Raw genomic sequence first — 15202 nt, 5'->3', positions numbered from 1 at the left:
AATGGTTCTTCCATTGATCCTAAGCTTATCATGTTGTTTGAAAAATTATACAACAGAGAAGCAAGCAGGATATTAAGGCAGAGGAAGTGATTGAGGAAACATAGATCCAAGACAAAGCTTCCCATTAGCCTAATATGAGAAAGGCAAGTGTCCTTGCTAGGAATTAGAGCACATTTCAAACCTCTGAATTGTAGAAGGACCATATAGAAAATAGGATGCCAGTGGGCAGGATGAGGGGGAAGCAGAAAAAGTAGTAGTTATGGAAGCAAGAAGGAAATACATAAGTATGTCAGATGTTGATAAGTGCCATGGAAGAAAATGAAGAGGTAGTGGTGGGAGGAACAGACAGGACGGGAATTGCAGGATTAAATGGCTCCGTGGAGCCAAGGGATTACTACCAAGCACCAGCTGGTGATGCAGCTAAAAAAAGACCTTAAATAAAAGGGGAAAAGGTAAAGACAAATGAGTTTATATGGCTAAGAGACTTCAAAATGAGTCAGGAGGTCATCAGATGGTCACACTTATGCATGTCTCTGCAGAATCTCAGAGGCAGCCAAAGTAGATACAACCCCAGGCAGTGTTGCTTCTGAGGGCTATGGCAACACCCAGGTCCTATGGTCATGACAGATGGCTCTGGAGTTCAGTTCCTTGCCAGAGGGCCCTACTTTAGAACTTGTGCTCCTGAGTGTGATGGAGTTGATCTCAGATGTGACCTCTCTACACATGATTCTTCTCACATTTTTATTGAACCTGTGCTTGGCCCTGGGATTGGTGTATGCTCAGGAGACTTGAGCCATGTGCCAACTGTGCCATGAGCCTCAGCAGAGTTGTAACACCTACTCTCCAGTTTACTGTACTTACCCAGTTCAGCTAACAGGGAGGTGAGGATGGTCAACCACCACATCAGGGAACCGAGAGAGTCTACAGCTGCAAACAGGAAAATTCCATCCTTCAGCCATGTTGGATCTAAGGCCCCTCTCGATTTAGAGGTGGAGTGGACATTGCCATTCCAGGGTGCTCAGGATGGAGGAATAAAATAGAGATTAGAGTGGACTGACTGGCATTCTACTATAGAACTACTGGGATTCTAGCAATGGAAGAACTGTATCATTGATGTGGAGACAGTGACCACGGGAGTAGCTGAGGATAGGGAGAAGAGAGATGAGGTGTGGTATGGGGGCATTTTCAGGACTTGGAGTTGTCCTGAATATATTGCAGGGACGCATGCAGGACATTATATATTCTGCCATCACCCACTAAATAGACTGGGGCAGAGAGTAAAGTACAATGTAAACTATAATCCATGCTGTATAGCAGTGCTCCGAAATGTATTCACCAAATGCAATGAATGTGCAATACTGATGAAAGAGGTTGTTGATGTGAGATAGTGGGAGGTGGGGGAGGTGGGGAGTGGGAACCTCATATTTTTTAAGGTAACATTTTGTGTGATCTATGTATCTTTAAAAAAAAAGATAATAATGAAAAATAAATAAGTAAATGGGAAAACAAAAACAGAGTAAATGGGAGTTCAAGGAAGCCTCCCTGAGAAGTTAAGGCCTGAAAGGGGCAGAGTGAGCCTTTTGGGTACTTGGAGACCCACATGCAAAGTACCTGAGGTGGGAGCAGGTCTACATGTTGGAGGAAAAGCAGGAAAGTGATGGATATGAAGCAAAAGGAGAGGGAAGGGAGAAAAAGAAATAGGAGGTGAATTCAGATAAGGCACAGATGTCAGGTTAGGGAGGGTCATTAAGGAGGTGGTTGTTCGCCTGAGTGAGGCAGATGCCTGTGACTGCTTGTGTGCAGAGGGAGTCATGTTCTGACCCTGTTTTAGAAGGTTAAGTGGTTGCTCTTTCACACCGTGAAGGGCAGAGGTAGATCATATCAAGGAAACTACCCGCAGCATCCTAGGTAGAGATGATGGTGGCTTGGTCAAGGGCGATAGTGTTTGAATGGGTGGAAGGGGTTGGATTCTGGATAAACCCACACAGGATGCTGGTGTGGAGGATGGGGGAAGGATCTGACATAGAGGAGGTGAAGAATGACTCCATACCAATGGAAGGATGGTCCTGATGTTACCCGGGTCATGGAAGACTGTGGGAAGAGGGGAGCTGAGAAGGAGTTAGGTTTTAGCTTCACTCAGATATTTGATTGTTGTGGAAACACAAGTAGAAGTTGTCAAACAAACAATAGGATATTTGGGTCAAGAGATCAGGGCAGAGGCCTGGGCTGGAGATGTACATTTGGAAGTGGTCAGCAGGTACTTGGTGATGGTGGACATGGGACAGACTGAAATAATTAAGGGAGTGAGTGTAAGGGAGCAGAGTTGAGACTGAGTTCATGGACAGCCCAAAGTTTAGAGCTCAATGTAGGGAGGAGATGTGTGAATAACACTGGGTGGTGCAGCCTCACTCACTTCCTGATTTATTTACTAAATGATTATTTATCTCATTTTTATTTTACCTTTCAAAGGAAATTACTTCTCAACAGCCAATTATATTTCCTTTTCATGACTTAAATCTCACATTACAAATACTATGAAATTAGTGCTTCTCCAGGCCAGAGTCCCTGGTGCTAAGTATAACAGATCATTAAAATTGTACTCTTCATTTCTTTCTCAATTTGGCTGGAGCATGACAGCTATTGTTGCTTCATTTCACAGTAAATACAACCACAGAAATTTCATATTAGATGGTTGAGAACTCTTTAGACAACAATCAAATCTTCACCTGTAAAAAAGGTACAAAAGCATAGGGTGAGGTGATTTGTAAAATGGGTAATTTGAGGGAGAAGTTATGGTATTGTGGTACCCAAGGGGACAGGTGGAGAGTGTCTATCCCTTACCTCAAGCTCAGAATGAGAGCTTTAGCAGGGGGTCCAGGAGAGTAGTTGGAGGATAGTGCAGTTACAGGACAGTGAACTGGAGTTGGGAGAGTGAACAGGAGAATGATGCAAGCCAGAGAAAATTAACAGATGAAACCCAGGTCAGCAAGCTGTGCATGCAGCAAAGGAAAAGGAAATGGGTGGAGCAGTTGCTGGGGAAAGGGTGGAGAGATGTGTAGCAGTTTGATATGGTTATGAATACCAAAAATAGATATTGGATTATGCTTGTAATCTGATCTGTACCTGGTCATGATTGAGTTATGATTAGGGAGTTGAGTCCCTACCCCTTAGTGGTTGGGGGCTCACAGATAAAAGGCATGGCAAAGAACAGATTTGAGATTTTCTGATGTTGGAGTTTGATGCTGACAACTTAAGCTGGAGCCCCAGCAAGTAAGCTCACAGAGGAAAGAGAAGCAAGTCCCAGGAATAAAAGGACCTTGAACCCAGAGTAAAGCAAGCCCCAAGGACGTAGGGACCCAGGAAACCTGAACCGTCACAGACGTCAGCAGCCATCTTGCTCCAAATAGACTTTGGTGAGGAAAGTAAGTTATGCTTTATGGCCTGGTATCCTATAAGCTTCTACCCCAAATAGATACCCTTTATAAAAACCAACCAATTTCGGGTATTTTGCATCAGCACCCCTTTGGCTGACTAATACAAGGTGTTTCTCTTGGTTCAGGTCTGTGCCACAGGCAGGAGAGGCAGCTATGGGTTCCTCTCAAATCCAGGGGCTGCCTGGAGGAGGCAGGAGTCTGGAATGTAGATTCTGGGAGATTGATGGAATGTGCATTAAACCTGGGCTTAAGGGTGTAGATGTGGCCCCGTAAGCCTCAGGACTGGAGGCGATCACCAGGGGCGTGAATAGGTGGAAAGGCAGTTTCCTCAGGCTGCACTGGGCTCTCTGCTCCTGAGAGTTCTCAGACGGGTGTGTTTGTCAAGGGCTAGAGGTTCAGTCCCAGCCCATTTCACGTTCCTATGATGAGCCCCTGGATTATCTCTTTCTCAGGAAATGACAGTTTCCATTGTTCACCGATTTTGCTTTTCTATGTCTTGGAGTGCCCTTTAAAAAATACTTCATTCTAGGTGATTGCCTGCAGAAGCGGATATCCTTAAGAAGCTCACAATAATTTCTAAAAATGTGAACGCAGTGCTACTGATACATTTCGTAAGTCACAGACCCTGGATGCCAAGTCTTTCATCCAGTGTGGAGTCAAGACTCGGTTTTAGGCAGTACAATAAGATAGAAAATAAATATTCTTGAACAGAGTGAATCACTCTTAAAAGCAGTTGAATTAAGGCCACACTTAGGGAGCTGGGGTAGCTCAGTGGTTGAGTGCCAGCTTCCCACACACAAGGGCCCAGTTTCAATCCGTGGCCCTGGTACCTCAAAAAAAGAGAAAAAATAGGCCACACGATGTCACCATCTAACATTTTTGTCCCAAGCTGTCAGAATTTTAGCCAGGGCTTCAGGATTTTTCAGTGAATTCAGAGTCTTTCTCATCACCAGTATCACCCTTGCCCACACTTCAGCTAAGCATCCACTCATTTACCTTGAAAGAACAGGATTGGTTACCAAGTAAAAGAGTCCCTTTATAATATGGCATGTGTATCTATCAATTAAGATTAAATTTTAAAAAATAAAAAAATAAAACAAATGAACAAGACCTAACATTCAAATCCTCATATTTCAGAGGAATACCTGATTGCTACTAGATGAAGGTGTGTGTGAGTTTCCTGCTTTCCTGCTTCATGCTGTTTCCTGATTTTCCCTCAGCCACAAGTCCCTGGGACTAGGACATTCTGTCTGAGCTGGGCCTTGGCTTCTGGGGTTTTCTTTCTTCTCTGCCATCTGGCCATGAGTAAAATACCTGGGCTTGAGGTAGGTTTGCTCATCCCCTAATGGTCACATCATATTCACACAAGGATGTCAAAGTTCATCAGAACCTGTAGGGGATTTTCCTGAGGCTTTGGAGAGTAAGCTGAAAGAACTTGTTTTTGTTGGTTTTTTTTTTTAAAGAAGCTTTAGATTATATAAATATTATATCAGGGAAACAATTTGGCTCAACTGATAGAGCTTCTGCCTACCACATGGGAGGTCCAGGGTTCAAACCCAGGGCCACCTGACCCGTGTGGTGAGCTGGCCCAAGCGCAGTGCTCATGCACGCAAGGACTGCCATGCCACGCAGGGATGTCTCCCACGTAGGGGAGCACCACACGCAAGGAGAGCTGCCCCATGCAAAAAAAGTACTGCCTGCCCAGGAATGGTGCTGCACACATGGAGAGCTGATGCAGCAAGATGACTCAACGAAAAAGACACAGATTTCCTGGTGCCACTGACAAAAATGCAAGCGGACACAGAAGAACACACAGTGAATGGACACAGAGCAGACAATGGGGTGAGAAGGGGAGAGAAATAAATAAAAAATAAGGAAATCTTTTTAAGAGAGAAGAGTTAGTTATATTAATAAATAAATATTACATCAAAAATATAGGAAGATGTCCATCTACCTCACCCCCTTTTCTTCCCATACTTTCCCCATTAACAACATCTTTCATCAGCATGGTAGCATTGCTTCAATATGTGGTCTATAGTTTATACTATAAACTGCAATTTTTTATAGATTTTGACAAAAATGTGTATTGACCTGAATCTTTCATTGCAATGTCACTCAGAACAATTCCAAAGTCACAAAAATGCCCATGTTACACCATTCTTCACTCTTCCTCCCCTCTGGTGACCACTGACTTTGTATCAGTGTTACAAGTTCTTCCATTGCTAGAATGATTATGTCTACTTTAGGCAATAGTTGCATTTCTCCCTTATGTGTATTTATCACTCAATCTGGAGGATTTGGGGATGGTGATGCTCACTCTGCTTCTGATTGAGAAGGGGCTTAGATCCCACAAGCATATGGATGGAACTGTCTTACATGCTGTTGTAGATATTCTGTTTTGGGGGGAAGGTTGTTGTCCATCATCATCCTTTTGTTAGTTGTCCTGGGCAAGTTGGATGAACTGGAGAGTGGCATTGGCTGCAACTCTGCTGAGATTCAGGACTCAACCAGCATATGAACAGCCAGAAGATTTAAGTCTCAGGAGCTGGAAGTTCAGATGGTAAATTAAAAGAACGCATGTGGACAAACGGAGAAAAGATATTCTTTTCTATAATTCATGACTTGGCTGTAGGACCACAGAAAGTAGTTGGATCTAGCCTGGGTGGATGGCTTATGCTTCATGCTGCAATTGCAGGACAAAAAATGTTGCTCTTATCAGTGTAGCTACAGCTGCAGATTATCTTGTGATACAGTTTAATCAGCTTTCTTTTGTTGAGGTAAAAAAGGAAATAGAAATAAAAGGTGAGCAGGTAAGTCTGTCAAAATACGTTGAAGAAGGAGCTTATCACACCCAGTACAGTTTCATTAAAGAAGCAGAACCTCACTGCTTGTGCATAGTCCTCTTCCTGTGAACAGCCCAGTAAGATTGCTCCCTGGCATAAAGGATGACATCGTCCCGTGGCATACGTCCATAGAGGTTACTGATGGAGTTGTCCGTGCAGATATCAATGTCAAGCTCCAAAAACATAGCCACCACCAAATAAAGAAAAAAGTGGACATTCAGCATCTTGTTTACACTATTGATTACTTAATTGGTAGGCTTTCAACATTAGTTTGAATTGCATTGTTACATAAAGGTATACTTTTTTTTCATAGTTGACTAGAATCATATTTTTACTTGCTATGTGTACTGATGTACCCAGAAGACTGAAACAGAGATAACAATGAAAAGCCCTGAAACATTAAATTTTTTTTCCTCTTACCTCTATTTTGTAAATGTCACAGGAGTATTTAATAATGTATTTGCACAAATGCTACAAATTGTGAAGAAATCACAGGCTACTGTTTGGAAATTTTTCACCTTCCTTCAGTCCTTGATTTTTTTCATTAAAATATTTCCTATTTTTTAATCAAGAGATGCTTACCGTTCGTGTGCGAGCACTTCAGTATATTCTATTAATACTTAGAATTGTTCAAGAAAACTTAAAATTTTTTTTGTACCATTATATATGGAGATTTGTAAGATTATTACTTCTGATTTTAAAGCACAATTCACAAAATATAACAAGTATTTTTTGAAATACATTTAAAATGACTAATGCTTAAAGCATGATAAAGTTCAAAAATTAAGGGTATTATTTCTTAATTTATATACTGCATGTTATGTTTGAACTTAATTAAGGTTTTACTTTTTTCAAAGGCTCAAAACGTCATACTGTTAAAAGGAACTATATCATTTCTAAATTTTGACTTTTTTGTTTATATATTTAAATAGAGGAATTTCATCCTAAGCAATGATGTAGCATTTTCATATTCTAAAGAACAAACTGATCTGTATATATTATTGCCTACCCACAAAATCATTCCTTTTTCATTAATATATGCCTTAAGTACCATAGCTAAATGTGCTACCTAAATCAGAGGGTTTCCTGAAGAATCAGTCAGAAAATATGAAACGAAAATGTGTATATATATTTTTAATAATTAATGAATTTGTGCAGTAGTCAGCCTTGATATTAAGTTGGTGTTTTTAATTTAATATTGGCTGAAATTTTTTTAGCCTGCTTAAATTATATCTGTCAAAATAAAACTTTTATTAAGTTGAAAACAACTCATTTATAAAATGAGAAAATGTGTACAGATGTATAACCAAGTTATATTAATATGAAATTCTCATATTCCTTCCCATTTCTCCCTTGTTCACATTTAGTGGACACATTCTCAGGGGCTAGAAGACAGAGTCCAGGGTCCTACAATGAGTCCAGTTATTACATTGTGATTGTTGTAGTAGAAAATAACAAATAGCAGAAACACAGAAACCATCCTGAGATGTAGGGTCTGAACAGCAGGGCAGGACTTCATGTGGTTAGATTTTAACAGGACACAGAATGTTAAAGTTCCCTCATCCTCCAGGCTCTGTCATTCAGAGGTCATCTCCTGAACCAATGATCCTCACTTCTTCATATTTCCTTGACCTCTTGTATCTGCCTTGCTTCTCTACTCTGGGGAGGTTGCTCAGATCTCAGCATGGAATTGGCCATCTTCAAAGGGAAAGTGTAGAGAGTCCCATCCTCTTAGGCCTCTGAGAAGCTTAGGGTGGGCAGAGGCACTGGTAACCTGGAAGACGGCTCCCAGGAGGCTGCAGAGACAGTGGGTCACCAAAATGATCTGTTAGGATTCTGTCTGCAAGGGAGTAAAGGAGGTCTCTCGGGCTTAATTTCTTTTCCTTATCTCTCATTTTACTTTTCTATCCTGCAGATCATGGAAAAGTAGGTGAATCTCTCTTTCTGTGACAAAGATAAAAACATCTCTTGTGTCCTCAAAGGGAAAGCTCATTTTAGCTTCATTAAATTCTTGTTTCATTCTCTCTGTACATGTGGAATCTTGAAATGTGGAAATATATATGGTTCTGTTTCCCACCATTCAAAGGTCTTTTATTGCCATCATGCTCTTTTGGTTTTTTTGGTCACAGGAGATAAAGTAGAAAAAACAACAGTCAAAACTTTCTGCACTAATGGATAAGGGAGACAATGAAGGGAGAAGAGGAGAAAGAGATGAACAAGTGGATAAGGAAGTCAATTAAATACTTTATCAAGTGGATAGAGATGTACACTGGAGGAAATTAAAAAATGGAAGGTCAAGGAGAAAGCAGAATAGTACATGTTACAAAATTAAAGGAAGAAGCCAAGGAAGCCTCTGCTGAGAAGATAAGATCAGGTGAGGGCAGAGAATGATCCTTGGGGATACCTGGAGCTCCAAGTGCAAAGAAACTGAGATGGGAGCAAGTCTGCATGTTGAAGGAATAGCTGTAAAATAATGGAGTAAAGCAAAATGAGATGGCAGGGAGAAAGAGGAGTAGGAGGTGAATTCAGGCAGAGTATGAGTATAGAATTACAGAGGGCTTTTAGGAGTTGGTTTTTCTCCTGAGTAAGGCAGAAGCCTGTGGCTGGTTGTGAGCAGAGGAAGTTTGTGGTCTGCCCTTATTAGAAAGCTCATTTGCTGCTATTTCAGAGTGTGGAGAGGCAAGGGCAGAGGTGGATCACCTCAAGCAGAATGTCTACAGCATTTCAGGTAGAGACAATGTGGGTTGGACCATGCTGGTAGCAATGGGAATGGGTTCTACATAAATGTGGAAGGTGAAGCCAGATGATACTGATAAAGAAGGTAAAGAAAGAAGATTGTGCGGATGTCACCACACAAATGAAAGGATAGCATTGCTATTACTTGGAAGAGGGAAGACAGTAGGGAGAGTGGGGCTAGGAAGGGATTATGTTTTAGCCACAATCAGTTAGTCCAGATAGATGTGGACATACAAGTGGCATGTGTTGAGCAAATAATGGGATAGTTGAGTCTGGAGATCTAACCCAGAGGCCTAGGTTAGAGATGTATATTTGGAAGTGGCCAGCATGTACTTAGTGCTGAAGGACATAGGACAGACTGAGATAAACAAGGGAATGAGTATAAAGGAGCAAACTTGGGACTGAGTCTGTGGCCACACCAAAATTTAGATCTCACTATTGGGGGGGGGGGGAGATGTGTACAAAGCAGTGGGTGATTCAGCCTCACCCACTTCCTGAGTTAGTTAACAACAGGAAATTCATCTGACATACTTTTACCTTTGAAAGAAAATGGCTTCTCACCACTCACTTATCTTTCCTTTTTATGGCTAAAAGCACAGTTGCAGATACATTGAAATGATGCACTCTTCAGGTTGGTGGCCCTGAGTCTAAGTGTAAGAAAACATTAAAATGGGATCTTCCTTTACTTCTCTTTCACCTGAGACATAATAAAAACTTTTGCTCAATTTCAAACTTATCAACCACCCAGAAATTTCAAAAAGGCATTCAAAAACAAGTTAGATTACTGTTAAAGCCTTCACCTGTAAAGACGGAATAAAGGGATTGATACAAGGAGTTTGTGAAAAGCATGTTATGAGGGAGATGTTAGAGTGATGTGGTCTCCAAATGGGATGGGTAGAGGGTCCCTGCCCCTTACCTCAAAATAGACTGGGGGTTTCAATAGGAGCTCTAGGAGAGAAGTTAGAGGGCACTGCAGTTAGAGGACAGAGAACTGATCTCCGACCCAAGCCTGAGAAACTTAAATGTTAAGAACTGTGAAATCAAACTATGGCAAGTGAGCAGAGGAAGAAGGAACTGAGTGGAGGGTTTGCTGGGCAAGGGTTGGTGGTGTGTTTTCTCTGTGTCACACATGGGGTCCCTGCATGGGGTACCTTAGGTACCTTTGCAGAGGGCTTCCTGAAGGAGGAACCATCTAGAGTGTGGATTCAGGGGAGAGGGTGTGTAATGGATGTAACCCAGGCTTATAGGTGGATATAGGCCCTCAACGCATCAGGACAGGAAGAGATCCCCTGGTCCTTGAGTAAATGCGAAAGGACATTCCTCAGGCTGCTCCAGGGCTCTCTGCTCCTTAGAATTTCCAAGGTAGGTAATGTGTTTGTAAAGGTCTTTAGTGTACAGACCTCACCCAAGTTGCTCACCATAAAAATAACTCAGCCCCTCCACAAAGCCTGCTCTGCTCCCATCATAGATTATTATGATTTTCTGAGTTTACTATATTACAGCACAATTTATTTCAAAGTGATTATTAATGCATGTAAAGGTACCCATAGAAACCATATAATCATGCTTTGGTGTTTAGTCCCTAAAATTGTCCACAAAAAAATGTTTGTGATAAAAATCTCATTCAAATCCTGGCTTATTCACTGGGTGGACTGTGGGAGAGTGTGGGCTATGATGTGGACCATTGACCATGAGGTGCAGTGGTGCTCAGAGATGTGTTCACCAAGTGCAATGAATGTCTCATGATGATGGAGGAGGTTGTTGTTATGTGGGGAGAAGTGGGGTGAGGGGAGTGGGGGGTGTATGGGGACCTCATATTTTTTTAATGTAACATTAAAAAAATAAAGACAAAAAAAATAAAAAAGTCCTGGCTTATTTAGCTCAACATTATTTCAGGAATCTATCCATGCTGATGTGCAGACGACTAGTTTTTTCTTTCTGAATATACAGTGGTCAAACAAATGTGTATGCCCCATAACTTACTTATTTACTTCTTTATCAGTGAACAGAGCTTTCAGGCATAGATGCTGTAAAATAGAGATCTATACACAAAGTCTGAGCACAGCGTAATCTTTTCCACCCCTCCAACAACAGGGAAAGGTGAACAGACCATGCAGCAGGCACACTGCACCACATGGTCGATCAGAGCCAGGCCTTTTCCATATTCATTCTCAAAGGTTTCCTCAGCTCTGTCCTCATCTGCATGAATTTGTTGCTGGTGGAGCAACCTAAACTCTGAGCATGCTCTGTAATCATCTCCAAAATGGCCCACATATCAGTTGTCTCACTTCCCCTCTGTCTATGCCCTTGGGGTGTCAGCTCCATGAAGACAAGGACTTTCATCTCTTTCTTCTCTATTTGGCACACAGCAGACACTCAGTGAGAATTTGCTTAGTGTGATAGTTCATTTCATGAGTCAACTTGGCTAAGTTAAAGTATCTAGTTGTTTAATCAAGTACTGGATCACTTGTAAATGTGAGGGTATTTTGTAGCTGGGATTTGCATGTATAGCCAATGCTTGCATCTACGATCAACAAGGAGATTGCCCTCAGCAAAGTGGTGAATCCCTTCACCCAGTCATTTGGAGACTTTTTTATTATTATTATTTTCAAAGGAGCTTTAGATTATATAAATGTTTCAATGAAAATAAGGCGATTCTTTGAAGTTTTGACAAAATTTATAGTGACCTGTATCTGTCATTGCACTGTCATGCAAAATAATTCCAATGTTCCAAAATGTTCTGTGTTAAACCTATTCTTTCCTTTCCCTCAGAAATTCTGGTGATTACTGCCTTTTTATCAATTATACAAGTTCTTCCATTATAGAATAAAAATGTCCACATTAGTCCGTAGTTACATTCCTCCCTTATGTTTATTCATTCCTCAATCTTAAGGATTTGGGTAAGGTAATGCCCTCTCTGTTTCTGATTAAAAGGGGGCTTAGAGCCCATGGAACAGATGGATGGGACTGTCTTGCTTGCAGTTATAGATACTCTGTTTTTTGGGATTGACGTTGTTCATCATTATCCTTTTGTTGGTTGTGGGAGCACTTGTTTTGATAATGAACTACGCTCTTTTTTTTTCTTGTCTTGTTACTGATTTTATTCCATTTTATTTATTTTTTTAATTTATTTATTTATTTTATTATTTTTCTTCATTTTCTTTTAAATGTTACATTCAAAAAATATGAGGTTCCCATATACCCCCCACCCCACCCACACCACCCCTCCCACAACTAAGCTGTCTTAATGAATTTATTGCCATATGTATTATTTTCATAAAGTTAAAATAGCAAGAAAATTTAAATAAGGTAATAAAGACCTGTGGGTAGGAAAGTTTGGCAGAGGGATATGGCATTGAATTTGGTCTTGAAGAACTGACTATCCCTTCAAGGATGAGGCCATTCCAAGTAGCATGTGCAGCCTGGAGAACAGGCAACTTTTTCTCATTTATTTATTATTAGAGACGTTGTGCATTTACAGAATAATCATGCTTAAAATACAAAATTACCATATACCAACTTATTATCAATACTTTATATTTAATGTGATATACACAATTTATGAAAACAATTTTTAAAATTTATACTATTTTGGGAAGCAGATGTGACTCAAGCAATTGAGCTCCCATCTCCCATATAGGAGGTCCAGGATTCAATGCCCAGAACCTCCTAGTGAAGGCAAGCTGGCCCGTGTGGTGAGCTGGCCCACATGGAGTGCTGGCCTGTGCAGAGTACTGTCCCACACAAGAGTGCTACCCTGTGCAGGAGTGCTACCCCATGCAGGAGTGCTGGCCCATGCAGAGAGCTGGCACAGAAAGATGACTCAACTAAAAGAGACACAGAGAAGAGATAATAAGATACACAGAAGATCAGGGAGCTGAGGTGACACAAGAGAATGATCACCTCTCTCCCACTCTGAAAGGTCCCAGGATCAGTTCCTGGAGCCACCTAATGAGAATACAAGCAGACACAGAACACACAGCGAACAGACACAGAGAGCAGACAATGGGGTGGGGGAGGAGGGATAAAAAATAAATCTTTTTAAAAATTGTACTATTTTAACTATCATCCATAGTTTAACTTAGGGTTCACTGTTTGTGTAGTTCAGTTCCATGGTTGTTGTTTTTTTTTTTTATTCTATTGCTATGTACAGAACCAAATATTTCCCCCTTTAACCACATTCAGATCTATATTTCAGTGCTGTTAATTACGTTCACAATGTTGTGATATCTGAACATTTTAAGCCTTGACTCCATATTGTGGAATAGAGAATTTTACACCCAGGGCAGACATCCAAATCAAACCCCTGAACAGAAGGGGACAATGCTCAAGACTATACTGCAGGCTGGACCTGACACTCCACTACCCCAACAGCAAACCTCAAGGTCTCAACTTGGTATATTAAATGTCTGACCTTTCCTCTTCTCTCCTCTATGTAGCACTTTCTACTGCTCACAACGATAAGTCAGTCATCCTCCTCCAAACCCTCTCACCTAGAGGCTCATTATGTGGCCTCCAGCATTGGTTTTTTTTTTTTCTGTTTCAAGCATACTTGGAAAGAGGGGGCATTTTGAGGATGGTTTCTGCTTTCTACCTTAACTCAAGGCATGCTGTAAGTTGACCATTTGCTATCAGTGATGTGTTGAAAGACATTGAGAAGGCCGCACTGAGCGCTGAGTGGCAGGGAGACAGAGGCAGGAAAATCCAGTTTCATTAATGCCATTAGGGGGCTTGTACATGAAGAACCAGGTGCAGCTAAAACTGGGCCAATAAAAACAATGATGCAGAGAGCACCACACAAACACCCCATTTCTGAATGTTCTTGATGGGATCTGTCTGACATTAGGTCCAAATTTCCAAATACAAAGGTATCTGCAGAAAATGAGGTTTGGTGAATATGACTTCTTTATGATCATTTCTGCTATGTGCTTCAAAGAAAATGATGCACAATTGGCTAAAACAAATGGAAAAATGAGGAAAAGTTTCTACTTTGTATGAACCAAAGTAGGTGGTGATGGACAAAATGAAGAAAAGTGTAAACTCCACAAATTCAATAAGGAGAGAACAAATATTTGAGGCAACTGTCAAGAAAAACTGCTATAGGTCTAGTGAGGGAGTCTCAAGTCTTCTAAGTCTCCAAAATTTATGTGTCTGTCTATGATTTTCTATACCTGGAGACAACCCTTCTGAGAGAGTTTCCATCTCAAAAGCACTACATCTTCATGCTCTCCCTTGGCCAGTGTTACTGAAGATTCTATTGACCAGAAGAGAAGGTCTCTGAAGCAGAAGGTCTGGCTAGAGGCTCTAAAGGCTAAAGAATTGGCCACCATCCCCTTCAAGGGCTTCATCAGTGATAATGATGTGAAGATGCTAGAGGAGACCTTAACCCCTTTTAGGTGTTACTTTGGGCTGGATGATCTACCCTTGGAAAACAAGGTGGGAACAGTTGCCAAAAGATGGAAACAACCCAGATATTGATCAATAAATAAATGGATAAACAAATTCTTGTGTATACACATGATAGAATATTATGCAGCTGTAAGAAAAAATGAAGTCATGAAGCACATGACAACATGGCTGAATCTGGAAGACATCATGGTGAATGAAGCTAGTCAGATGTAAAAGGGCAACTATTGTATGATTGCACTATTATGAATTAAATATGTTGTGTAAACTCATGGAATTAATAATTAGAATATAGATCACCAGAAAATAGAATGAGATAGAAAATGGAAAGCTGAGGATTAATCTGTGCAGAATTGGTAAAAAGTTGTTTGTGTATCTTTGGGTTTTTTTTTAAGATTTATTTTGTATTTATTTCTCTCAACTCCCCCCCCCCCCTCCGCCCCAGTTATCTGCTCTCTGTGTCCACTCGCTGTGTGCTCTTCTGTGACTGCTTCTGTCCTTATCAGCGGCACCGGGAATCTGCATTTCTTTTTGCATCATCTTGCTGTGTCAGCTCTCCATGTGTGCAGCGCCATTCTTGGGCAGGCTGCACTTTCTTTCGCGCTGGGCAGCTCTCCTTATGGGGTGCACTCCTTATACATGGGGTTCCCCTACCTGGGGGACATCCCTGCATGGCACAGCATTCCTTGCACACATCAGCACTGCACATGGACCAGCTCCACACCAGTCAAGGAGGCCGGGGCTTGAAGTGTGGACCTCCCATGTGGTAGGTGGACACCCTAT

At 41.3% G+C, this 15202-nt stretch overlaps 1 pseudogene; it reads left to right on the top strand.

The window, feature by feature from the left end:
* The first annotated feature begins 20 nt into the window (after window positions 1-20).
* LOC139437427 (palmitoyl-protein thioesterase ABHD10, mitochondrial pseudogene) lies at window positions 21-7531 on the top strand (annotated as a pseudogene).
* Window positions 7532-15202: the final 7671 nt, after the last annotated feature.

The sequence above is a fragment of the Dasypus novemcinctus genome, chromosome 2 (genome assembly GCF_030445035.2).
Source record: "Dasypus novemcinctus isolate mDasNov1 chromosome 2, mDasNov1.1.hap2, whole genome shotgun sequence".
Lineage (NCBI taxonomy): Eukaryota > Metazoa > Chordata > Mammalia > Cingulata > Dasypodidae > Dasypus > Dasypus novemcinctus.
Note: the sequence above shows the minus strand (reverse complement) of the source record. Positions and strands in the feature narration are given on the sequence as shown.